This window comes from Mauremys reevesii, linkage group 1 (assembly GCF_016161935.1).
Source record: "Mauremys reevesii isolate NIE-2019 linkage group 1, ASM1616193v1, whole genome shotgun sequence".
Classification (NCBI taxonomy): Eukaryota; Metazoa; Chordata; order Testudines; family Geoemydidae; genus Mauremys; species Mauremys reevesii.
Genome location: NC_052623.1, coordinates 168,680,596 through 168,705,825, shown reverse-complemented (window position 1 = coordinate 168,705,825; position 25,230 = coordinate 168,680,596). Strand labels below are relative to the sequence as shown.

General features: G+C 49.2%; 1 long non-coding RNA gene across 1 annotated transcript; it reads left to right on the top strand.

Annotated features, from left to right (window-relative positions):
* The first annotated feature begins 8,554 nt into the window (after nt 1–8,554).
* On the top strand, nt 8,555–21,267 carry LOC120398223. The gene is made up of 3 exons (XR_005594267.1): nt 8,555–8,671; nt 20,140–20,199; nt 21,015–21,267. It is a non-coding gene; the product is annotated as an uncharacterized LOC120398223 (long non-coding RNA).
* The last annotated feature ends 3,963 nt before the right edge of the window (nt 21,268–25,230 follow it).

The following is a 25,230-nucleotide window of genomic DNA, read 5'->3' as shown; positions in this document are numbered from 1 at the left end:
TTCCCCAAGCTGAAGATCTGGTCCTTAAAATTTAGCTTTTCTCTTTAGTACATACTTGATTTTTTAACCATTTCATCACTTTTAGCCTTTATTTGCTCTTAATCAACACTTTATTTTCATATCAATCTTCCCCCCATTGCTTTTCAGCCCAGTGGGCTAATTACACAATTTTTGATTTTTTTTCCCTTCTAAGAGCAGCAAAGAGTCTTGTGGCACCTTATAGACTAACAGACGTTTTGGAGCATGAGCTTTCGTGGGTGAATACCCACTTCGTCGGATGCATGTAGTGGAAATCTCCAGGGGCAGGTATATATAAGCAAGCAAGAAGCAGGCTAGAGATAACGAGGTTAGTTCAATCAGGGAGGATGAGGCCCTCTTCTAGCAGCTGAGGTGTGAAAACCAAGGGAGGAGAAACTGGTTTTGTAGTTGGCAAGCCATTCACAGTCTTTGTTTAATCCTGAGCTGATGGTGTCAAATTTGCAGATGAACTGAAGCTCAGCAGTTTCTCTTTGAAGTCTGGTCCTGAAGTTTTTTTGCTGCAGGATGGCCACCTTAAGATCTGCTATGGTGTGGCCAGGGAGGTTGAAGTGTTCTCCTACAGGTTTTTGTATATTGCCATTCCTAATATCTGATTTGTGTCCATTTATCCTTTTCCGTAGAGACTGTCCAGTTTGGCCGATGTACATAGCAGAGGGGCATTGCTGGCATATGATGGCGTATATTACATTGGTGAACGTGCAGGTGAATGAACCGGTGATGGTGTGGCTGATCTGGTTAGGTCCTGTGATGGTGTCACTGGTGTAGATATGTAGGCAGAGTTGGCATCGAGGTTTGTTGCATGGATTGGTTCCTGAGTTAGAGTTATCTAATCCAATCCATGCAACAAACCTCCCCTTACCACCATCCTGCTCGAGCTGCTGGCTCCACGTGGAGCCAAACCAAACAGGCTGCAGAGCACACAGCCCCTCCCCTGCAGATTGCTGGCGAGGCAGGGGGAGTGGGGGAGGGGCTCTGCCTGCTGGAGGCCAATGGGAGCGGCTAAATCAGGCCCAGGCGCCCAATCAGCTGCGCCGCACTCTGCATGAGGGGAGGGAGGGAAAATCCTGGACGCCCCAACCACTTGGCGCCCTAGGCAACCGCCTAGTTCGCCTAGTGGTTGCACCGGCCCTGCTTGTTATGTTTGGGCCTATGTAGTATGTAGCTGTCATACCAGGTAGCAATATGTGCTAATATTCCAATGGTGCGGCACTCTTTTTCCCCACAAATATCTCACCCTCCGTTCTCAGACACAGAGAGTTACTTTTTAAAGTGTCCTACTATGCAATATTCTCCCATAGTTGTTTTACTATTTAATTTTTAGTGCTTATATTGTGATAGAGTCAACAATGTGATAGTCAATTCCAAAACACAAAGACTGACGTAGCATGTGAACCAAAGAGGACATATTTCCGGAGGTGGATCCAAGTTGCATAGTTCAGATCTGGATCTGGATTTCTCCAAAGCTAAAAGGTCTGGGGTTATGTTTCAGACTAGGGTGACCATACATCCAATTTTGGCCAGAACACTCCCTTTTTTAAGCCCTGTCCTGGCCGTCCCGACTTTTTTTGGCAGTTTTGCCGAAAGAGGGGGTGCGAGCCCTAGTGGGGTATGGAGGAATGTGCGAGGCAGGTGGATGACAACACAAGCCCTGCGCAGGAGGGAGGGCTCAGGAAAGCAGCTTGGTCCCACCTTGGTGGGCGGCAGGGGGGCTCAGGCTACCCCACACGTGGGAGAGACAGGAGAGTCTGAGGCTGGCCCCATGCAGGTAGGTGGCAGGTGAGTTTGGGCCGGCCCCATGTGGGCAGGAGGCAGGGCAGCCTTGGGCTAACCTCTGGGGTGTCCTGTTTTCCCTTTGGGAAAATGTGGCCACTCTATTTCAGACCCATCTTCAGTCACTTAATTTTCTAGTATGGATCAAGGGTGAAAAGATCATTATAAATATCTTCACAAAAAGGACAAAGCCCTACATTAGTTGAGTTGAAATCATTGTATATTTTAATTTTTTAACCTCAAAAAGGAAAATATGCAAAAGTACTCAGCACTTTCTCTTTCCCTCACACACACACAAAACCCTGATTTACAAAAGTGAAGAGTGCTCGCAAATCCCACTGATGGCTAGTGCAAGCGTGTTCAGCATTTTTAAAAATGATGTGTATATATTATACACCCATACTTACACACACAGGATCACCTCATCCACCACAAAAATGCCGCTACCTATGAGGTAGAATGCGAGGCTGTTAAACAGCTGGTCAGCAACACTATATAAGAGCTGGGGACGAGAAGTGACAAAAACCACACCCAGTTCAATTTACAAGGGGAATTTAGTTACTTAGGGTTGAAATTTTTCCAAGATAGTAAGGATACCCCACCCCAACTCTTACTAAGAGTACCATGTAGTCTTTACATAGCCACAAGTGGTCCAGACCTCTCATCCAACAAAAGCAGAAAAGCACCCTGTAGAACCGTGAAGTACTGTTTAGTACTGACCGCAATGAAAGCATGCCACCATATTGAACCACAACAACTCTTCCTGCTACACCACCTTTGATTATTCCCAGTATAAACATTTTTCTCTTTTGAGGTCTGAAAGCGCACAGTACAAGGTGCCTTGGCTACGTCCAAGAAAAAGAGCGTTAGAAGACTCTCTCTCAGCCACTGAACTGATGAGACACGTGTATGGGCTTTAACCACTTAGTGGAACATTTATATGCTGCATACACTCAACATTCACACTGATAAAGGAATCCACTTTGTGATTAATATTGACTTAAGAACTTGAACTCCATTTGGGGTGGGAGGAAAAGGATAGAGAGAAGAGGGAAATCAGAGCCAAGTTTTGACCAAAACTCAGCAAGAAAGACCAACGTGGAGAGATCGACAGAGCTGCTGTTTCCAATGGAACTAGAATAATCATATCTTTGTGCCTTGCTTGAACTGGACAACATGCAAAACTGCTTGGTGTTGCTTGCATAACATAATACTGTACAAAGGGGAAATGTATCAAATCATGCCAGCCCTTGTGGTGGAATTAGAAATCCTTCCAGAATTACTTGAAGCAGGTGAAACCAAGTCTCCATTTTAATCCTTACATTGAATTGTTGCTTTTTGACACTCCTCGGTGATTTTTTTTTTTGAGTTCCCCCTTCTTTAAGCACAGTTACACTGTATAACTTGAAAAACACACATCAGTGAAATCTACACAGACCCCCACATGAGAAAATTATGTTGAGAGTCTCAAAGAGATTAGAGAAAAATTCAGTCAATCTTCTGCTTCATCCTTAATTTACCTCATTATTTCTAGGTATTGCACTATGGTAGATATGGGCTGTAACATGACACTGATCTGAGTGCTTTATAATACCCAGGCAGAACATAACAAAGGGGACATGTCATCCCTGAGTTTCCTCCTTATCATCAGTTTAATTTACAGTCATTTTAGTTTACAGATTGCTGCAGGTTTTTCTGTTTGGTATAAACATATGCTTTGTTTGTTTCTGGCATAGCAGTAAAAACAATAATAATTTGTTTCAAGGAAATATTTAATTTCCACTGAAATGATTTTATGACAATGGGTCAATGTAAATGCATGAGGAACCTCCAAGGATATAATCAGCTAAGCTTTTGGGGGTCTTTGAGGCAGGATGTAATAACACTTAAACCATTAAATTTCATGATCCATCTCATTCCCTTTACAAAGAAATATTCAAGAATGAACTACAGAACATTTTTAGTAGCAGTTTAGCTCAAACAGAGAGAATGTGCCTACTTTAAAAACATTTGTGGGGGGGGGAACAGAAGATAAATTCACTCTGAGAAAGCCTGCAAAATTTCAGATTTTTGTATCGAACCATTTTAAACTACAGAGTCAAAAATAAAACACAGAAACTTGCAATAGAAAACTACCCTTTCAACCACTCAAAAAATAAACAACAATAAAGAGAAGTGGTATTTAGGGGATGGGGAAATTACATTCATGTTGACAACTTCTATAGCAAGTTTCAGTCCAAATCAAAACTATTGACTTATGAGCCACTGCAAAGAAATTATTAGTCACTAGTGAATAATGTAAACTATTTCCACAAAGAAACAAAGAATTTGTAATATAAATTGGCATCAGAGTCTCAGCTACCACATCACAAAACAGCTTTTGCATTGTTATCCCAGAACTGGATTTGACAAGCCAGCTAATTTCAAAGTATATTTGCCATTAATTACCTTTCTAATCTCATTTACCTTTCAATACAAGCCATATTTTTTTTCCTTGCAGGCAATATATTGTTTTACAAGATGTCCCGTTAGTTGCCAGAGCTATTTCATAAGAGCAGTTCCACTCAAAATGTGAACTGGGATAACAAAAGGAAAAATAGATAGCAGTAGATTTATAGGGGGGAAATGAAATTATTTCCAGCTCTTCATTAAACAAATGCATCATTTGCTGACCTTTGGTTTATATAAATTTAAATCTATCCTCTAATCTGACTACAGTCAAGGAAAGGATTATTTTCCTGCTGATGATACCTGTTGACCAATTTCTCTCCCTCTCAGTTTCAAATCCTCTGTTACTGTCAGTGACACATGCTTTCTTGCTCATCTGGGGTGGCCCAGCCTCATTAGCAAAGGATTTTGTGCATGTTAGTTAATTGAGTCCCATTCTCACCACCTGCCACTCGCGAGTCTCATCTGCACACTAACTGCTTCTAATTGTCATCATACGGCAGGCTCACTGCAACAACTTGAGAACAGATCCACAGCAGCACGTGTGGTGCAGGGCTCTGTAATGTTCTAGGGAGCAGTGGTGTGGTGAGGAATGGTAACTGTAACAATTTATCAAGGGACCAGATGTTTTGAGAGGAAAGGCACCTTGTGCTAACATCAGGGGCTAAAGCTTTGATGTTTATTATCATGTCAGACATTAATTTATACGTATAATTATATCTTGCTTACAAGGCTACATGGTAAATGGTTATACTGCAGACTCTCCACTATCTTATTGACAAGCTAGGTATAAACAGGGGGACCAACTACAATGATTTAAACATATGTGAAGTCGTGCAGCTCATTAATCTACTGCCTAAATCCCTCAGTGCAAGTCCCAACACTTGCAACATTTAAGACTAGACGGGACAAAGCACTGCAAAAAAGTATTCTGTAGGGACAGTGCTACACGGGTGGGGGAAGAGGGTGTGACTAAAACAACCTCTTAACTCTTTGCCATCTCCAACATTTACGATTAAATCAATGCGATTGAGTATTTTACTCTGAGTGAATATAAACGAGGGGCAATTTTTTAATCTTAGAAAAAGAGGTAGTGGGTGAAAAGCAATTCACAACATTTCAGAAAGCAGCAAAGAGCCCTGTGGCACCTTATAGACTAACAGACGTTTTGGAGCATGAGCTTTCGTGGGTGAATACCCACTTCGTCGGATGCATGGGTATTCACCCACGAAAGCTCATGCTCCAAAACGTCTGTTAGTCTATAAGGTGCCACAGGATTCTTTGCTGCTTTTACAGATCCAGACTAACACGGCTACCCCTCTGATACTTAACATTTCAGAAGACCTTTTACACATGAGAGCTCTGGGACATGTATTTGTTTTTAGTCTAGAACCCAAAAATGTACTGGGTGTTTATATTCGCGTAATAAAACAGATCCCTGTCCTGAGGAGCTGACAATCATAAAAGGCAAAATAATAATAAATAGTAACACTGAAGAGGGGAAAAGGAAAGGAAAGTACCAGACAAGCAGCGTGAATGAGTTGTTCTGTGCACCCCATGCTAATGCCAGGACTTTTTCAAGATGGTTTTTTTCTGGGCCAGAGATTAAAGCGCTCGTAAGTGTTCTATGAAGGACCCTTTGTGATCTATTCTGTTAATTAATAATCCACAGATACTGAAATCACCAGAGTGTTTTAGAGCTGCAACTGTAAATATAGGCCAGGGTGTTCTGATGATGCCAAGGGCTGGTTCGAGTAATAATGTGCATATCATACACATCAGTGCAAGGCATTTTGACATCAATACTGAGTGCACTGAAACTGGGTCTGCTAACTAGTCAGTGATACACTATTCCTCCATTGGGATCAATTTCTCCCCACTCCTAGAGGACCATACTTTCCCCTTGATCCCTGTACAGAATGCTCAGTGGTGGTTCTGAAGCATAGAAAACAAGGCATTCTCACACAAGAAAGGATACTGAAAAAATGGCACGATATAACAATTGTTCTCCCTGCTGTCACCTGCCTAGTCACAGTACCATGCAACTTCATTCCCCTCCTCAAGACTCAACCTGTCCACAAACACTGCTTTGTTACCTTTTGTTGGTTGTAAAAGCAACCATAGAAGATGAGTGAGAAGTGAATACACACCATGAAATACCCCACAAGCTATAACCCTCATCTTACTACCCTCCCCCTCCTTCTCCCTTTGTCAGTCATCTTTTGCTGTGTTCAATCGATAGCCGCCATCCTGCACTGATAGCTATGCGGGAAGCTCTTTGTGCCCCACATCAAGCCCTACGCCCCACACCAGTGCAGGGGTCCCTCCATTTGATTCTCAGTGAAGGGCAGGGGTATACATTAGATAGTAAGCTCCTCAGAGCAGGGACATCTCATTGTGTTTGCCTGTAAAGTGCCATGCACACCTGTGGTGCTATATAAACAACAATAACTTCAAGCAAGAACTTTCAAGGCCTGATCCTGCCATTAATTTGGAAAATCCCCCATTGCCTTCAAAAGGGATTGCTACATCACCCTGCTGTGCTAATGTATTGCAAGTCTAAAATCATTCATGGTACCTGCTTGTGAAGATACCTGATTGCTTCAGTTCATTCATCCCTCCTTGACCACCCAGCCCCCTCTAAGCCCCTCTTTGGAGTGGAGACCATAACTGGACACTTTTCTAGAAAGAGTTCTATTTAACATGCATATGAAAAATCAACACTCGGAGTTCATTTATGTAACAAAAAATAAAAGGCACAGTTCTTAGTTTAAAGATTAGGGAATAGAAACAATCAAGAGCATGAATACGTCCAGTGAGACCTTGCTTATAAAATATTACTGTAAGTGATGTTGTTTAAAATGGAATGGCAAAATGGCATAGTTGGGCTGTGGTTGTAATAAAAAATTAATGGCCTGAATTTCAGAGGTGCTGAGCTGTGAAGTGAAAAGTTCTCAGCAGCTCTGAAAATCAGCCCACTTTTATTCTAATTCTAGGCATCCACGTTTAAGATCTATGTCCTGATCTTAAAGTGAAGCAGTCACAGAGCAAACGTCCACAGGTGCTGGGGGTGCTGCCGCACCCCCTGGCTTGAAGGGATTTTCATTATATACAGGGTTTACAGTTTGTTTCAATGGCTTTCAGCACCCCCACTGTACAAATTGTTCCAACATCCCTGCAAACATCCCCACAATATTCAGCCAGTGGCACCAGTCCTGACCTGCAGTACCTCTGTCATTCCAATCTTGGACATCTTCACATTCTCATAACCCAAATCAAGCCGGATTATGTGGTACTTTTGTGAAACAGATGAATATGCACTGAAGACTATGCTGAGACCAACTAACATATTTACCACCTAAAGTGTACCAGTTCTTCAGAAATGACAGGACTGTAAACTGAAGTTTGAACCACTGCACCTCTCAATGGATCCTCTAAACGTCCTACCCTATTCGCTTTTTTACATCTGTTTCTATAGATACCCATAGCAGCGACAAAGCAATGCTGCTGTAGGCCTCAATTCATAATGGTTCACAAATGCCTACCACTGATCCCTAAGTAAATAGAACCACAGTCTCTTGAATGCAAAAAGATCTAAAGAAATTGCCTTTTAAGTTGCAAGCCTATTGCTGGCCAATCACAATGCTTTTTCTTTATGCCTTTTCTTGGGTTTCTCGCTATTTTCCTTTTTGTGGTTTTTGTTTACTCAGTTAAAGATAATCTTGACAAAGAAACAAAATGACAATTTGGTTTTTGAAAAACCTTTCAGAAAATTTTAGTAAAAGAATTGATGTATCACATTGCTACACAGTAATGTACATACTATATATAGTACCTTGCTGCAAACTCAGCATGCTATTCACCCTCAGAATATATATATATTCAATTTTATCTTACACCTCCCCCTCCTCCCCACTTGAGATCATATACAAGAAAAAGTTTAAAAGTTCCATCATACCAGGTCAAAAGTTAGTTCTATTTTGCTAAGATTCTTACACAAAAAGTAACACTTTTTTACATGGCACTCAGATATCATGGTGGACTGGCAGGTGACTTAAAAAAGGTTTCATATAACTCTGTGTTTATTTATGAAAATCAACAGGCAATCTTGTATACTGCATAAACTGATGAGCTAAACACTTTATTCTTTTTAGTAATGGTGAATTTTATGCCAGTGGCTAGTCCACTGGACTCTGCTGATGAGCTTTTAATTAATTTTAGCTTCTGCAGGCTACAGCAAATGAGAAGGAGATTAGAAAGCACTGAAAAGCCTGTATTTTTTTGTTGCCTAAAATTCAGGCAGATCTTCCAGAACACTGACAATTCCCTGTAAAATATTACATGTACTGCATACCAAGCTTGTCATTCTGCATTAAATGAATGCATTGGTAATATGGAAAGATCGTGTTAAACTGTAAGTAGTTTATTCACTCTGAGTATGTATATTAATTCTGTAGTGGGATTTTTTGAATTAGAGTGAAGTCTTAAAACTCTAAAAGCAGAGCTGTCCCCTAATCACAAAGCCTAGAAGAAATTTATAATCCTTGAAATATGTGATCTTTTTGTCCCCTGGCCTGTGAACTAGAGGCTGGGGTTTTGCTGTTCCAAAGATCTGGCAGACTTCAAAAAAAAAGAATGGCAGTTTGACACTGTACTGTCACAGTTAAAATGGGTCCTTCATGTGACCCGGGCTTGGACGCTGATGCTCTGTACCCAATAACAGCTGAAGCTGCATCTGCCATGTTTCGTGGGCCCGCCACACCATGCTGTGTGACCAGCTGCCTCTGTTTATGCTAGATTCATTGCAGCCTTCTGGCCAGGCTGCACCAAGCCACATAGCCTAATATTCCATCACTGGACTTTGTATGTCTCCTTAAACAAGCTAGTGCAGTGCAATATTTTTACTCAATAGAAAACCCCCGTTAGAAAAGGTTTATTGGTTTCATATAGTAAAATAAAGCAAAATACTCTTTGAAACTGATACCCTATTTCCAGACGGAAATCTGCATTACAAAAATCTAGTTAAAAACTATTTGACCAGAACCCGAAGAGAGAAAAATGAGATGCTAAACATGCTTCTAAATGAAGTTTTAACTTTATTATCCACCTTTCAAAAAAACAGTCCTAATGCTTTGTGATTAGCAGTAGAGTGTTCAGCAAATCAAAATACACCGGGTGTCACTACGTACAAATGATCGTTACCGAGACCAGTTTCTTGAAACTGGTTTGCCGTATAGGAGGCATATGAATAGGATGTCACTGAAATAAACAAATATGAAAGGACAATAAGTCTTTACAGCATACTTTAGAAACAGCCTCCACTTGTTTGGGGATGGAAGGGCCCCGTGGTGAAATCCCACACATAGTCCCAATGAGCAATAAGGGTTTGCAGAATCAGGCCCTCAGATTGTTTACATAAAGTACTGCTGACCTGCTAGGGTTTTTTCGTGTTCTTCTGAGTTACTATGTTTCAGTCTAGTGATTGCTTAAAACGAGATTGTATCTGGTTATTAGTTATGGTTGAGACAGCACTTTCATTCTTAGAACCTCTGGTCAGTGGCTTCTCTCTCTCTCTCTCTCTCTCTCTCTCTCTCTCTCTCACACACACACACACACACACACACACACACCCCTACCTATCTACCTTTCAAGCTAAAATTTCTCATCCTTTTCTTCTGCTCAAAAGGGAATTGGTTTACGGAAAGCTTGGAAGAAGACTCTTCAGTGTTTATTCAACCTTTCAAACCCACTCGGATAATTTAGATTGAAAACTTCAGACTTGGCACATGCAGAGTCCTTAGAGATGAATGTCTAGAAAAGCCTAGCTGACAGATAAAGTTATGACTAAGGGAATTCAATGCCTATGATCTGTTGGGTACTTAGGCGTGAGAAGTAGGAGTGCAGGGGGTGCTGCAGCACCCTCAGGTTTTATGCAGGGCTCCACTGCCGGCCCCACACCCTGGGTTCTGCTCCTGGCCCTGCTCCTGACCCCAGCTGTGGCCCCAGCCTCAGCCCCCTTATCCGTCTCCGGGTCCCCCTGTCCCAGAGACACGACCCTGCTCCTGGCCCCAGCTCTGAGTGGAAGAAGGCAGACAGGGGCAAGGGGGCTGGCTTTCAGCACTCCCACTATTAAAAGTGTTTCAATGCCATTGCTTGTACCTGCACCCAGAATGTACAATCTGCTGCAGGGGGACTGAAATCCAGGAGTGAATCAAGACCGAAAAATGGGGAGTAATAGTACCTATACCCTTTATAGGTAAAACATTTTGATCTTTGTAGATAAAGAAGTTCTATATGGATTAGAGAGACAAGGTGGGTGAGATAATATCTTTTATTGGGTCAACTTCTGTTGGTGTTGAGCTTACACAGAGCTCTTCTTCAAGTTACAACAACACTGCATACTTATGTCTCTTTTATGTTTAAAATTAAGGCCCTAAATCTTTCATATCATAGAATCAGAGAACTAGAAGGGACCTTGTGACGGGGCGGGACAGCCCCGCACTGGTACAGCAGGGGTTAACCCTTCCTTGCTAGCAGAGGAAGCCACGCCCAGGAAGTTCTGCTGGGCAGGCAGGCACAGGCAGGGCAGTATAAAAGCCTGCAGGTCTGCTCACAACTGGGGGACCACCCGGGAAAGGAGGCGAGGCGGAGGAGCTCCTGGAGAGGAGAGCTGGAGCCTGGACCGGGATGAGCCCAGCCGGCCGAGGGGGAGAGACCGGCGAGAGGAGGGGACCCCGGGGAACCGACCCACAACACACAACGCCCGACACGCCAACGAGGGGGGGTACGAGGGTAGGGGGAAAAAGCCACAGCCTAGGCGCCGCTTAAAGGCGCGGGGCGGATCGGCGCGGGCGGGTTGCGGCGGCGGCTTGGTGGGCTTGAGCTTGCCACAATCAGTCGACTCGGACGGGGGAGAGGGGAGGAGCGGGCCCCCCCCCCCCCCCCCCACCCCCCCACCCCCGGGGGCATTTATGGGCCCCGGCCTCCGGCCGCACCGCGCCCCCCCGGGCTACGCGCGCCCCGCCGCCGCCCGCCAGGGACCCCGGCCGCCGCCCCACGAGGGGGGCCACCCCCCCCCGGGCCGCTACCCACGCTACAGGCCCGGCGCCCACGCTCGGCCGGGCCGCGGCGCCACGCGCGCCTCGGCCGGCCGGGCCCGCCCCGACCCGGCGGCGCTTATGCCGCCCGCTAGGCCGCACCCCGTGCCCCAGCGGTGTGTGGCGCTTGGGCGCCGCCCAGCGTACCCTCGTAGGCGGCTGGTGGACTCCGGCTGCTCGGCGCCTGGCGCGCGAGAAGCCGAAGAGAGGCGGTTTCCGCGCTAGCTACCCGCCCACCCGCGGCCCCGGGGGGCGCGCTAGGACTCCCACGCCCCTCACGCGGCCCGGGGCGCCGCTAGGCGGGGCTCGCCGGCGGGCCCCAGTCCCCGGAGGGCCGCCCGGGCGCGGGCGGCCGCCTGGCGCTACCCCGCCCCGGGGTTCGGGGCACCGCTGCTCCGGCGGGCTAGGCCGGCTGACTCCGGAGACCGGCGCGGGGGGGCCGCCTCCGGAGGCGGCCGGAACCGGCTACCCCGGGAGGCAGTGTGCGCCCCGACCCGCCCTAGGCCGAACGCAGGCTACCAGAGAGCAGGCCACCCTGCACCTGTGGCGCAGGGTGACCCTGGCCCGGGCCCCACCTGGCGCCCTTGCCGCACCTGGGACCATGGGCTTGGCAGCTGGATGGGGACCTGGGCGGGCCTGAGATAGCAGTGGGCAGCCCAGCACACTGGCAGCAGCAGAGCTCGCAGCTGGAGCTGCTGCAGGCAGCGCAGCAGCAGCAGAGCAGCAGCAGCAGCAAGCAGCAGCAAAGCAGCCAGCGAACCAGCAGCAGCCGCCAGGACAGGTACAAGGCCTGGCGCGGCACAGAGCAGAGCAGCGCGATGCGAGCCGGCAGCCCAGGGCAGGGCTCGCCAGGATCGCCGGCAACAACAGGGGCCGGGGGCCGAGGGGGGCGCCCGAGCCGCAGGGGAGTGCGGGACCACCCGCGCCGCGCAGTCCTTGCGCCCCCTGCTGTGGCCCAGGGCTGGGGGGGGCCCGGCGGGCCACCCTCAGCGGCCCCCCCACCCTTGGCCCGAGACGCCCAGCAGAAGCGGCCCGGGGAATCTGCCGCCCGGGGCGCACTGACCCCACGACGTCAGGCGTCCACCGACGACCCGTGGAGACGACTGACAGCCTGGCAGCCAGGCCGGCCACCGCCAGGGGAAATCGCCCCCAGAAGAGGAGGCCAGCTGGGCGTCCGCCGGAGACCGACACGGCCAGCGCCTCGCCGTAAGCCGGAGCTGGGGGGCCAAGAAGGACTCGAATGGATAGCCCAGCAGCAGTGCAATCCTTGCAGAGCCTGCGCTGAGGGAGGAGAGGGGGAGCAGTGCCAGGCGGGGCCCAAGACCGCGGCGGAAGCGGCAGGAGGCAGAGGGGGCAGCAGATGGGGCATTGGCGACCAAGGCCAGGGGGATGGGGAGGACGGAGCCTGGGCAGGGGCCACCAAGGGCCAGGGAGGGGAGAGCGGGAGCCGGTCCAGCCTCGGCCCGGGGCGAGGAAGCCAATGGGGGGGCCTAGGCGAGCAAGATCCAGCCAGCCCGGAGGCGGACCGGCCGGAGAGTGGCCGGGCAGCCCCAGCCGAGAGGCATCCGGGAAGGCAGAGCTGATACCGCCGGGGTAAGCCGGTTCAGAGCGGGTGAGGGAGAGGAGAGGCCTGGACCTGGAAGAAATTATGGGCAGGAAGAGGTGGAGGTGAATGTAGCGGGGGCCGACTTCGACCCGGGGCGAGGGCGGTGGTTCGGGATGGTCGCCCTTAGGGGCCTTACCGGACGGCATTGCCAGGGCCGGTATTAGCCAGAGGCTGATTGCGCCCACTTACTGCCGTCCGGTCCCCCGCCAGCTGGTCCTTACCCCAGGGCTTGATACAGCTCTCGAGCCCGGGGGGTAGCTTAGCCCCAACACGGGCCGGGAATTGGGGTGCGGGTGGGGCCGCCGCCTTTACTCGCGGAGCTAGGGCCTGGGGGGAGGCCGGTGTGGGAGGAGGTCCTAGGAAGGCTTACCCCGCGGCCCAACCAGCGGACGGGGCCGGCGGCCGAACCTAGGAGGGAGGGCCTTAGAGGGCGAGGATGAGACTTCAGCCCCGCCGGGCCGGACGGGGCGGACAGCGCACCTGGGGGAGGAGGCCCCCCCAACAGAGGGTCCGAGGGGAGCTTAGAGGTAAGGAGTCAAGTCCCCACCGAGGAACAGGAACAGAGGGCCCGGGCTGGCTAGAGGTGGCACCGGACCCACTAGGAGAGAAGGGGGGCCACACCAAGCGGCAAGGGGGGACTGGCTGGGCCCACCATTAGGGGAAAAGGAGAGTTCGGGCCGCTCTGCACAGGCGGGCCCCGACAGTCTGGTCCATGGCGGTATACTCGCGGTGGCGACGCGAGGAAGACAGCGGGAGAAGGACGCCAGCGGGTGGGCCCCAGGGCATTCTGGCCGGGCTTCGGGAAGGCAGGCCGTGTGCTGCGCCCGCCATTGTGCCCAGGCAGCCGTCCAAGCGGCAACGGTCTAAAGCTTGCGTCTTTTGGCCGTGGGTGGGGACGGATATCTGAGGGGATTATGGCGCCTCCCCTGCCAGAGAGCAGGACAGTGGGTGACATTGCAGCCTGGGCTCGTACGTACTTCTAGGGTGGTGGGGCAGCGGTGGTCCTGAGCAGCACCACAGCACCAGTCACACCGTGCAAGAGCCACTGGGGGTGCATCACGGGTGCAGTCATTGCTAATCAGACTATTGCCGGCCGCCGCCATAAATGTCCAGGGAACAGGCACTGCTGACACTAACTTAACGACTCTACTACCACCATGGTCAGCCGGAATGCCCAGGGAAGAGTCGGGCACTAAAGACTCCCTATGTTGAAGAGAGAGATGAGGGGCGTGCGCAGCACGCTGATCTACCGCTCTCCTCGCCCTCCGAAGACTGTAGAGAGACGGAGAGGGGAGGTCCTTTCCCTCCGGGGCCTCCTCTCAGCAAGGGGTACCAGGTATCCCCACGGTAAGGGTAACCTGGGGGGAAGAGGAGACCTGGGTTCGTGAGGAGAGGGTTCTTCCTCCTCCAAGAGCAGGAGACCCCTGTTGGGGAGGGAGGGAGCTGAAAATCCTCCATCTGGCCCAGAAACCTGGCCCGAGCCCGACCAGGGGCCCCGGGGTTAGGTCGAGCGAGAGGTCAGGAGATTCAGGAGTATTCCTCAGAGGGGGGTGCGAGGCCCGTCAGGGCCCGGGCAGACCTGGGCCCTTCCTTCCTCAGAGTGGGGTGGCAAGCGCCAAGCGGCAGGCCGAGCGAAGGAAGGGTGTGGGTCTAAGGCCTGCACCCTGGGTCCCATGGCCGCTCGAAGGAGGGATACCCAGCCTTCAGGGCCGGGGGGGCTAGGTACCGGGCCCCAGGGAGGGCCGAGGCAGGCCCAGGTCCCTCCAGGACCGCAGCTACCAAGCCACCGGGCGAGAGAGAGCCAGGCGGGACGGCGGGGCTAGGCCGTGAAGGCGAGTTAGCCAGCGGTGGACCAGCTGCCGTGGCGGCGACGGGTTGAGTGGCCCAACGACGCGACTTCTATCCCCATAAGTGCGGGACACACAAGATGGGCTGCGCTCACGAAGGTGGAGGACACACCGCCACGAAGCAGGCTAGCCATAGCAGGCGGCGAGTGGAAGAAGGAGGCCCAGTGGGGTCGCGGAGCCTGTGGTTAGTTAGCGAAGCCAGATCGCCAACAGCCGGGGCTGCTGAGGCCTGCACGCGCTAGTGGCAGCCCAGGCTTTGTTGTGACCAGCCCCCCCCTATCATGTTGACGGAGCTGACGGCGCGGAAACCGAACCCATCTCGAGCTTACCAGCGAAGGCTGCGGCCAGGAAAACCACCGCGGCACACCGCCCTCGACTTTGACAGCTCAACGAGCGGCTCCGCGGAACGCACCAATTTTGGGCCCTGCCGGGGCGCGAACTCTACCACAGAGCTGATTCAGGCCCCATGAACCCGCACGCCTCCTCGCCAGACGCCAGCCACAGCGACTTCCAGACATTGCCGACGCACCGCACGCGCCGCAGCACAGAAATTCGGGTGCTCCAAACCTGCTGGGACAACGAATGCGCCTGACCGCACACCCAACACAGCGGCTACAGCGTGCCTGGGCGAGGCGACTTACGTCCGCCTGGTAGCCAACTGGGCAGGATTCGTACCGGCCTACAAGGCGGAAGCATTGGGCGACTCATTCTGTGTACTATCGGCGGGCAGAAGGGCGGTTGCTCCCACGCCCACGCACTCAAGGGGCAGGGCCGCCTCACGCTCACCACACTCGCTTTCGCCGCTTTCGCGGAGCGCACCAGCGGACAAGTTCGGCCCCCTGACTGCTGGGACGGCTGCAAAACGGTACTCCCATACGCCGCCTGCAACACCCCAAACGGATGCAGGCGCCCGCCTCTGGAACGGATGGCGCCTACGCTACTCGGGAAGGGGCCTTTCGGAGGTGAGACTGGGGGGGTACTGTCCCCGACTTTGTGACTGAAGAAGAACACCCGTCTTTGTAAGGTAGGAAGCGGAACACCCGCGGCGTACCTAGCCGTTGTACTGTCCTCACTATGGCGGTGAACCATAGGGCGGACTTACTAAGGTACTATTATTAGGCCACCCCTGGACATCTGGTAAAGGGCGTACTCTTCCGATGGGTGAATGAAGGTCGTGCATGAAGAATAACGGGATCAGCGGAGAGGTCTCTAAGGAGCCGACCTCCTCGGAGGGGAGGACTGGGGCCAAGCGATCAGCCATGGATCGGGAGGGCGGGAGGTACCAAGGAGGAGGCTGTGGCGGACTTCGGACCCAGAGGGGCCGGAGGCGGACCTGGGCAAGGGGGGAGGCATGGGAACGGCAGCCGGCTTTGGGCGAGGTGCTCAGGCAGGGCCCTCCTTCTTCTGCCTGGCATGGGCCAACTAATCCTGGGGAGTAAGGCCGTGAAACTGTGACAAGGGGGAAAGCCCCTTCAGGGAAAGCTCGCGGGCCACCCCCCTGAAGGTCTGCTGGCGCCGCCGTGGGGGGCTGGGAGGAGGGGGAGACCGTCCTCAGACGGAGAGGAGAGGCGGAGGCCGGCCAGGGAGGGCTGGAGGAGAGCGCTCCGGAGGAGAGGCCGGGGAGCTCCCCGGGGAGGAAGCCCCGGCCAGGGGACCGGGAGGAGTAGCCAGAGGGACGCGAACGCGGCAGCCGGAGGGGAACCGGCTCGAGCAGTTGCGGCGGATCGGCGCAGGCGGGTAGCATCTGGGGCCGCCACACGGTGGCGGGGAGAGCCGGGCGGCGAGCGCCCCGCCGCCCCCCCCCGGAGGCGGGCCTCGGGGGGCGGCAGTTTATGGGCCCCTACACCAGGGCACCCGACCCCCCCGCGGGCAGAGGGGGGCCCCCCCCACCGCGGCTCCCACGCCCCCAGAGGGGGGGGCTTTATGGGCGCCGCGGGAGGCGGGGCGGCCCCGACTGGCCCCCCCCGCCCGGAGGCGCGCTGGACCCCGCCGGGGGGGCTTCCCGGACCTCCCGCCGCTAGGGCTGACTCCGCCCGCCGCTGCGTATGGACCCCGGCGCTGCCGCGCGCCCCCACCCCGGGCGGGCGCCGGCGCTGGGGGCTGCTCGCCGCTAGGCCCGCGCGCGCGCTGCCCCGAGCGCTACGCCGGCTCCGGGGCGGAAGCCCGCGCTACCGTGCGGGCCGCTAGGCGCTCGGCCCGCCCCCTGCCGAGAGCCGCTGTTCGCGCTCCCCCCGCCAGCTCCGGTATTGGCACCCTTCGCCCCGCCGCGAGGCTGCCGGGACGCCCCGCCTAGGCAGCATACCCCCGAGGGCTCACGCTGGGCGCCGCTCGGCCACACCTCAAGAAGTCATCTAGTCCAGTCCCCTGCACTTAAGGCAGGACTAAGTATTATCTAGACCATCCCTGACAGGTGTTTGTCCAACCTGCTCTTAAAAATCCCCAATGATGGAGATTCCACAACCTCCCTAGGCAATTTATTCCAATGCTTAACCACCCTGACAGGAAGATTTTCCTAATGTCCAACCTAAAGTGCCCTTGCTGCAGTTTAAGCCCATTGCTTCTTGTCCTATCCTCAGAGGTTAAGAATAACAATTTTTCTCCCTCCTCCTTGTAACTACCTTTTATGTACTTGAAAACTGTTATCATGTCCCCTCTCAGTATTTTCTTCTCCAGACTAAACAAACCCAATTTTTTCAACCTTCCCTCATAGGTCATGTTTTCTAGACTTTGAATCATTTTTGTTGCTCTTCTCTGGACTTTCTCCAATTTGTCTACATCTTTCCTGACATGTGGCAACCAGAACTGGACACAATACTCCGGTTGAGGCCTAATCAGCACGGAGTAGAGCAGAAGAATTACTTCCAGTGTCTTGCTTACAATACTCCTGCTAATACATCCCAGAATGCTGTTTGCTTTTTTTGCAACAGTGTTACACTGTTGATTCATATTTAGCTTGTGATCCACTATGACCCCCAGATCCCTTTCCACAGTACTCCTTCCTAGGCAGTCATTTCCCATTTTGTATGTGTACAACTGATTGTTCCTTCCTAAGTGGAGTACTTTGCATTTGTCCTTATTGAATTTCATCCTATTTACTTCAGACCATTTCTCCAGTTTGTCCAGATCATTTTGAATTTTAATCCTATCCCCCAAAGCACTTGCAACCCTCCCAGCTTGGTATCGTCCACAAACTTTATAAGTGTACTCTCTATGCCATTAACTAAATCATTGATGAAGATATTGAACAGAACTGGACCCAGAACCAATCCCTGAGGGACCCCACTCGTTATGCCCTTCCAGCATGACTGTGAACCACTGATAACTACTCTCTGGGAATGATTTTTCAACCAGTTACGCACCCACCTTATAGTAGCTCCATCTAGGTTGTATTTCCCTACTTTGTTTATGAGAAGTCATGCAAGACAGTATCAAAAGCCTTACTAAATTCAAGCTATATCACATCTACTGCTTCCTCCCTATCCACAAGGCTTGTTACCCTGTCAAAGAAAGCTATCAAGTTGGTTTGACACAATTTGTTCTTGATAAATCCATGCTGACTTTTATTTATCACCTTATTATCTTCTAGGTGTTTGCAAATTGATTGCTTAATTATTTGCTCCATTATCTTTCCGGGTACAGAAGTTAAGCTGACTTGTCTGTAATTCCCCGGGTTGTCCTTATTTCCCTTTTTATAAATTGGCACTATATTTACCCTTTTCCAGTCTTCTGGAATGTCTCCCGTCTTCCAAGATAATCACTAATGGCTCAGATATCAACTCACTCAGCTCCTTGAGTATTTTAGGGTCCATTTCATTAGGCCTTGGTGATCTGAAGACATCTAATTTGTCTAAGTAATTTTTGACTTGTTCTTTTCCTATTTTAGACTCTGATCCTACCTCATTTTCACTGGCATTCACTATGTTAGACGTCCAGTCGCCACCAACCTTCTTGGTGAAAACCGAAAGAAAGACGTCATTAAGCACCTCTGCCATTTCCACATTTTCTGTTATTGTCTTTACCCCCTCATTGAGTAATGGGCCTACTCTGTCCTTGATCTTCCTCCTGCTTCTAATGTATTTGTAGAATGTTTTCTTGTTTCCATTTTATGTCACTAGCTAATTTGATCTCGTTTTGTGCCTTGGCTTTTCTAATTTTGTCCCTGAATACTTGTGTTATTTCTTCTTCCTGGTTTGGTGGCCTACCATGACATCGCCCTTGTTTTTTACCCCTTTTATCTTTACCCAGAGACTTTCAATAAGTCTGTCTCTTATTTCTATTTCAGCCTCAGTCCAAGGCAACAGCTCCTTCCTTTTTCCCCTGCCTGTTCTTCCTGAGCAATCTGTGCCCTTCTGTACCAATATTCCAGTCATGCATATTATCCCACCAAGTCTCCATGTTATGTTCACATATTCCTGTCATCTTTTTTTTCTTGAGAACTTTAAGAAATCCACATTCACAGACTGCATCTTAAATTTGCAGATGGAGTGTGGGCAATGTGCAGCACAGAGCTCAGATTTTATAACTAATCCCATATTTACATCCCAGACACTAAGTGTAATACTTAATCGCTGTACTACCCTTTGTTCTCCTCATGCAAGTGCCATACTATCATCACCTCAACTTAGACTGTTTCCATCCACTAACTTTGTGTCTCATGACATATGACTAAGCAGCACGTGAAATCTTTATGGACCATGGGAGACCATTGCCCTCAGAATGGTATTTGTCTGATCAGGAATTATGAAAGTGCATATTTTTGCATATGCTATGTATAGCAGTAAGGGAAGCTGAAGTTCATGCAACTAGTGTACAATTAAGAATAAGGTGTTCTAGTTTGTGCAATCACTGATTAGTTAGCTGTTATGATGAATGGATAAGGTAGCCTCAAAATTTCTGGTTGTTCTCACTGAGCCACATAAAGGGCATATCTAAGGTTGCTTCCGTGACTAACTAAATAATTGCATTCTTTCTTTAAAAAACCCAAACCGACCAAACATTAGAAAGTGTAACCTTAGTTTTCAAGCTAACATTTGTGATTTTATTAAGAAAGGTTCAACTCTGAAAGGTTTTTTGGCTGAGGCAAGAGAGATTCATTCCACCCTAATGAGAGTTAATGAAGTTTTTTTGCCTAGTAAATGCCTTCATTTTTTCCAAATCCATCAAGTTATCCAGAATATCCTTTCTTCCTGATTATTAAACTCAGCAGAATAGAGGTTCTCCTCCTCCATCACATTTAAGCATACATCAGGGCTATGGAAGGACACCCCACATGGGAAAAGTTATCAAGTCATATGTGGAATGTACAGGTCAATTATTTATTTGTTTGTTTTAGCTCCAGTGAGTCCAAGATAAATTGGGAAAATGTTCAGGAAGAGAGACCATCTCAGTTCAGGTACATCTTTTATCTCCCAAGCACCTTATCTCATTAGCCACACATTTTCTAGAGCAATTTATGACATAAGGTCATGATTATGACATTTTAGGTGACTCTATTTCAGACTTGCAACACCGGAGCGGAGTCAAAATTGGGTTTAAGTGAAACCTTATTTCAACCTTAACCACAGATAGGGTGACCAGACAGCAAGTGTGAAAAATCGGGATGGGGGTGGGGGAGAGTAATAGGAGCCTATATAAGAAAAAGACCCAAAAATCAGGACTGTCCCTATAAAATCGGGACATCTGGTCACCCTAACCATGGAGAAACTAGCATCTCTGCAACACATCAGAGAATTTCAGCCCTTCCACTTCTCTTCCTCAGCATCCATACTCATGATCATTAATGATTCATTCCTCAGCATCCATACTCATGATCATTAATGATTCATTATATGTACCTCTCTCCTTCTAGCTTTTGTTCTAATTGTCACAGTGTAATTCTTTGTCTACCTATTTGCTGTGTATTATTAGCCAGTTCACTGTGTATGGTCTTTAAAAGGACTGTTTACTCAGAGTCAATAATGAATTCAGCCTTGAGGCATTAATGCTCTTACAGATACTAAGGGGGACAATTTCAGAGTGCTGCACAAATCCCTCCAGTATTGTTCAGGGGATTTGTGCACAAAATTGTATTTACACCTCCTTGGAAATATACCCTTGATTCCATTGTGTATGGTAATGAGAGTGCAGTATGCTAACACTTCTATGGTTAGGAGCCCAATAACTTTTAAAGAGAATATGCTTTTTATGTCATTGCTATGTACTGATTAGGCAGCCAGTTGGCTTGAGCCTTGGATACAGGGGAAAGCCTATCTGCAACTGAAGAATTTCCTTAGCAGCAGAAATGGTGGCGGAGACGTAATCCAGCTGGAACAATACACTGAAAACTACACAAGGACATGAGACAACACTGGAGGGACAAAGAAACTTCTGGCCCTTGTAGCCAAGAAATGCCTCCACTCCTCCAGTTGTTTGTATATTTTTTGTGCCATGGATTCAAGACATGTGGCCAAGTACCCTGAAGAAGAGATCTTGTATTATAGTTGATATACAAGTTGTCGCTAAAAAAACTTGGAAAGCTGTTTCAACAATTATTCCCTTCAGAAACACGGAAAAGTTAAGACATTAGAACCTTAGATACACTGGGAAACTATAAGGGAAATTTTCAAAGTATTATCCAATAAATATGAACAATGCAAGGCTTGAAAAGTATCTTTAACTAGAGAGGGAGCTGAGCTGCAGAGCTCAGACCCAGATCTGAACTCCTCTAAAATTCAGCAGGATCTGGGATTTTGGATCTGGCTCATTCCTACTTTCAATATTGTAAGTAAAGTGTGCACTGCGGAAGCAGTGTTTGCAAAATCCTAGCTGACCAAATAGGCATGTTCAACTCATACATCACATGGAGGGCCAGAAAAGCTTTTTCACAAATAGTCTACTCCTTTCTCTCCCCAAACAGCTGACACAGAGTGGTGCTTTTTCTTCTGTTTGCCGTTCCAGTTTACAGGGCACACATATCAATCTCTTACATTCACAGTGGAAACTGAAAGAGCATGATGCCCTTTCTCCTGAATGCACAACTGCTTTTGTCTGGCATATGAATTCAGAGGGCCAGATTTACTAGTACATTATACTTCCCTCTGCCAGCCTTGTGCCCTAGTGGAGATTCAATACCAAGAAGGTGATGGCACTGTTATGCGCTCCACACACACCTACACATGTGCACACAGCTTTTGTATTTTAATGATAGGGATGGGTGAGTGAAGAGGAGCAGTTTGGGGTCCTACCCATGGAGACATACTGCCAGATGGGTGAAAAATTCTGCCTGTGAGGATTTAGTTGCAGAATCAGGGCCTTCGCTTGTGGCTGAGTCTAGAGCTGGTTGGAATATTTTTGGCAAAATTTAATTTAGCTGAAATATGCTTTTGTTTCATCAAAGCAGAAACATTTCACAGAGACTGTTTCAATGACATTGTCATAGGAGACGGGGGAAAGGGACTCTCACTCTACAGCCTGGTGGTTATGGCATATCCCAGGCCAGTGGCTGCACCATGAACAGAGAGAAAGAGACACACATACACCTTCCTGAATTGGAAAAAAAAAACCACCTCATTGTTTGGTCCAAAAATGGACATTTCAACACAATGCTGTTTTCACAAAAATATTCAAAAGGTTTAGTTTTTATTCCAGTCCACGTCATCGAAGTGCAAGTGTTTAAACCCCAGATAGGGAGGACTGGTTGTCATGGGTTTGATGCTCACTCAAATCAAAAGCCATTGATGAATCCCATGAGATTTAAACTGAACAAGAACCACTAGATTTATCAATGGGAAGGTCATTAAAGATGTTGATCAGGGTCTTTTCAGTACAATGATCAACTCTAAACCTAGCACAAGGTTATGGTTTTGAGGAAATGGCAGAATCTGACTAGTTGAAGTAGGTTGAGCACAGAAGGAAGCAAGGACCTAGAATGAAAGCTACTTCTCTCCTCCTAAACAAGGGCATTTTTCTCCAAATGGGAGTCACCATAACCAGCGTAAAAAACTGAGGAAAAAATTAGAGGAATTGTCTACCCAAGTCAGTCTGGGGAAGGAGCTCTAAAGAGGAGAAACATCTCTCGGGCTGGTAAACTACTGAGATAGCTGCACTCCTTGGCCCCGTTATTATAGATACAATATGATTGATCTATGTAGCTGTTTCGCAGGAGCCGGGGGATGTTTCAAAGTTTCTTCAAGGGGCCTAGCACTGAGCTGGGAGTCAGGGGACCTGGATTCTGTTCCCACTTCTACCACAGACCTGCTGAAAATCTGTACCTCTGTTTCTTCTTTAACCCTTTGTCTGTCTTGTCTATGCAGATTATAAGCTGTATAAGGCGAGAACTGTCTCTTACTATGGGTATGTACAGCACACCCAGTGATGTGGCCCCACTCTCAGTTGCAGCCTCTTGGTGCTATTGTAATATAAGAAAGAATAAGTTGCGCTAAGATCTTGGTATGAGGCTGCTGCTTTTAGTTTATTTTCTGTATGACACAAGTAGAGAATTGCTGCATCCTTCCCTTGACCAGAATCTGGCAAGTTGCTCCAGGCGAGCAGACCCTTGAGCCTGCATGAAGCCCCATTAGAGGCAACGAGACTCTGTGCCCATGCAGGTGTCCACCTAATTGGAGCAGCTTGATCAGTGCAGAAAGCCGGTAAAGTAATTGTGGAGTGCCTTGGCTGCAAAGCCCAGGATTCAATGTTTCACTTTCATCCCCTACCTGCCCTAAACACCTGTTCTATGCCAGCTCAGGGGAACTAGTCCCATGTGAGACTGGGGCAGGGAATAACAATATGTACAGTACTAGCGTGTGTTTGTGCAGGGACGTAGGGACACTGGATAATGGTTTCCTTTTATAGAGAAGATACAGATACGATTCTGTGCTGCATATTTAAGAGGAGCAGCAAATTACTCATAGCCCAGGAGCAGGGAGGGATATGGTGTCTTTAAGGCACCTTTGTGCCCTCTTGATCCTGAGTTGCTCTTGAGAGGCACCTGGCATAACTCAGACACTTTTTGAGTCCTCTTGAAGTTATAGCAGCCACCCCGTGGGTCCTATGGACTGTAACACTACCTGCTGCAGCTCCTGGAGTGTCTCCTATGCCAGCAGAGCCTTACAGTGGTCTACCTCAGTGCCTACCCTCCCCCAGCCAGAACCAGGGCCACCACTGATCTGGTGCCCCCAGAGGCTGCAGGTCTGGCCATATTTTCTGAACTGGCCCTGAGTCTTCATCACTACACTCACACTTCTCCACATGCAGCCCACACCAAGGTGGTGAAGCAAGAGGGAAGTTAAAAATGGCAGAGGGTTTCTCTCTGAATTCATTCACCCAACCTTCCCCTCTTTCCTCTCCCTTCTGCTCCTGAGCTCCTCTTGGAGCCAGGGACTCTTATGAAGAAACGGCACCCTTCTTCATATCGCCTACGCACAGGAAACATGAGCCACCAAGGAGGAAACATGAGTTCTCTGGTCACTTTGTTACCTTTCAATATTGGATCTAGTCTGCTGCTACCATGGGTCAACAATAAAAAGCTGAGTATAGCGGCAAGAGTGACCTTCCATATTCAGGAATCAGCTCCTCACAGAGCTTGGTCCTGCACTCCTAATGGGCAAAGAACGCCCACTGAAGGTCAATGAGAGATTGTGTGGGTGAGGACTCCAGCAGGGGTTTTTAGTTGCTGCTTTTTAAAGGCACTGAGCACCTGTAGCTACCCCTGGGAGCTGAGGTAGTTCAGTACATCTGACTGGAAACTGCTGACTTGTCAGTGAAAAGAAAAAGTTTTCCATTGGATCGACATGTTTCCAGCTGCAGCTGTAGGTCTAATCTGTGAATGGACCTATTTGAAATAATAATAATAATAATACCTCACTCTTATATGGCATTTTTCAGCTATAGGTCTCAAAGTGCTTTACAAAGGAGAGCCTTAACACTATCCCCATTTTACAGAAGGGGAAATTGAGGCACAGAGAGGCTATGTGACTTGCCCAGGGTCATTCAGCCAGCCACTGACAGACCTGGATCTCCCAAGTCCTGGACTGGTGCTCTATCCACACTGCCAGAAAGGTATTATCTTCATATAATACAAGACAGACCTGCTCAGAGAACTCCTGAGTTCCAGTCCCAGATCCAGGGCTGGTTCTAAGGGTGGGTAAGCAGGGAGCTTGCCCTGGATTCCTTCTTCCAAGGGACATATGCTGCTAATTTTTGCTTTTGCTCTACTCTGCTTGGCTGGCCATTTTGGTTTAGCTGATTAACCAGACTTTTTTCTTTGCTCAGCCACAGGGGGAGGACGTTGCTTCCCTATCTGGCAAGATGACTAGGGCCAGTCCTGCTCTAATCTAACACTGAATCTCTTCTGTAAGTTGGGAAAGTCTATTAGCTTCTCTGCCAGTGTCCTTGACTGTAAAATGAGGATAGTACCTATCCAGTTCACAAGGATGTTGTGAGG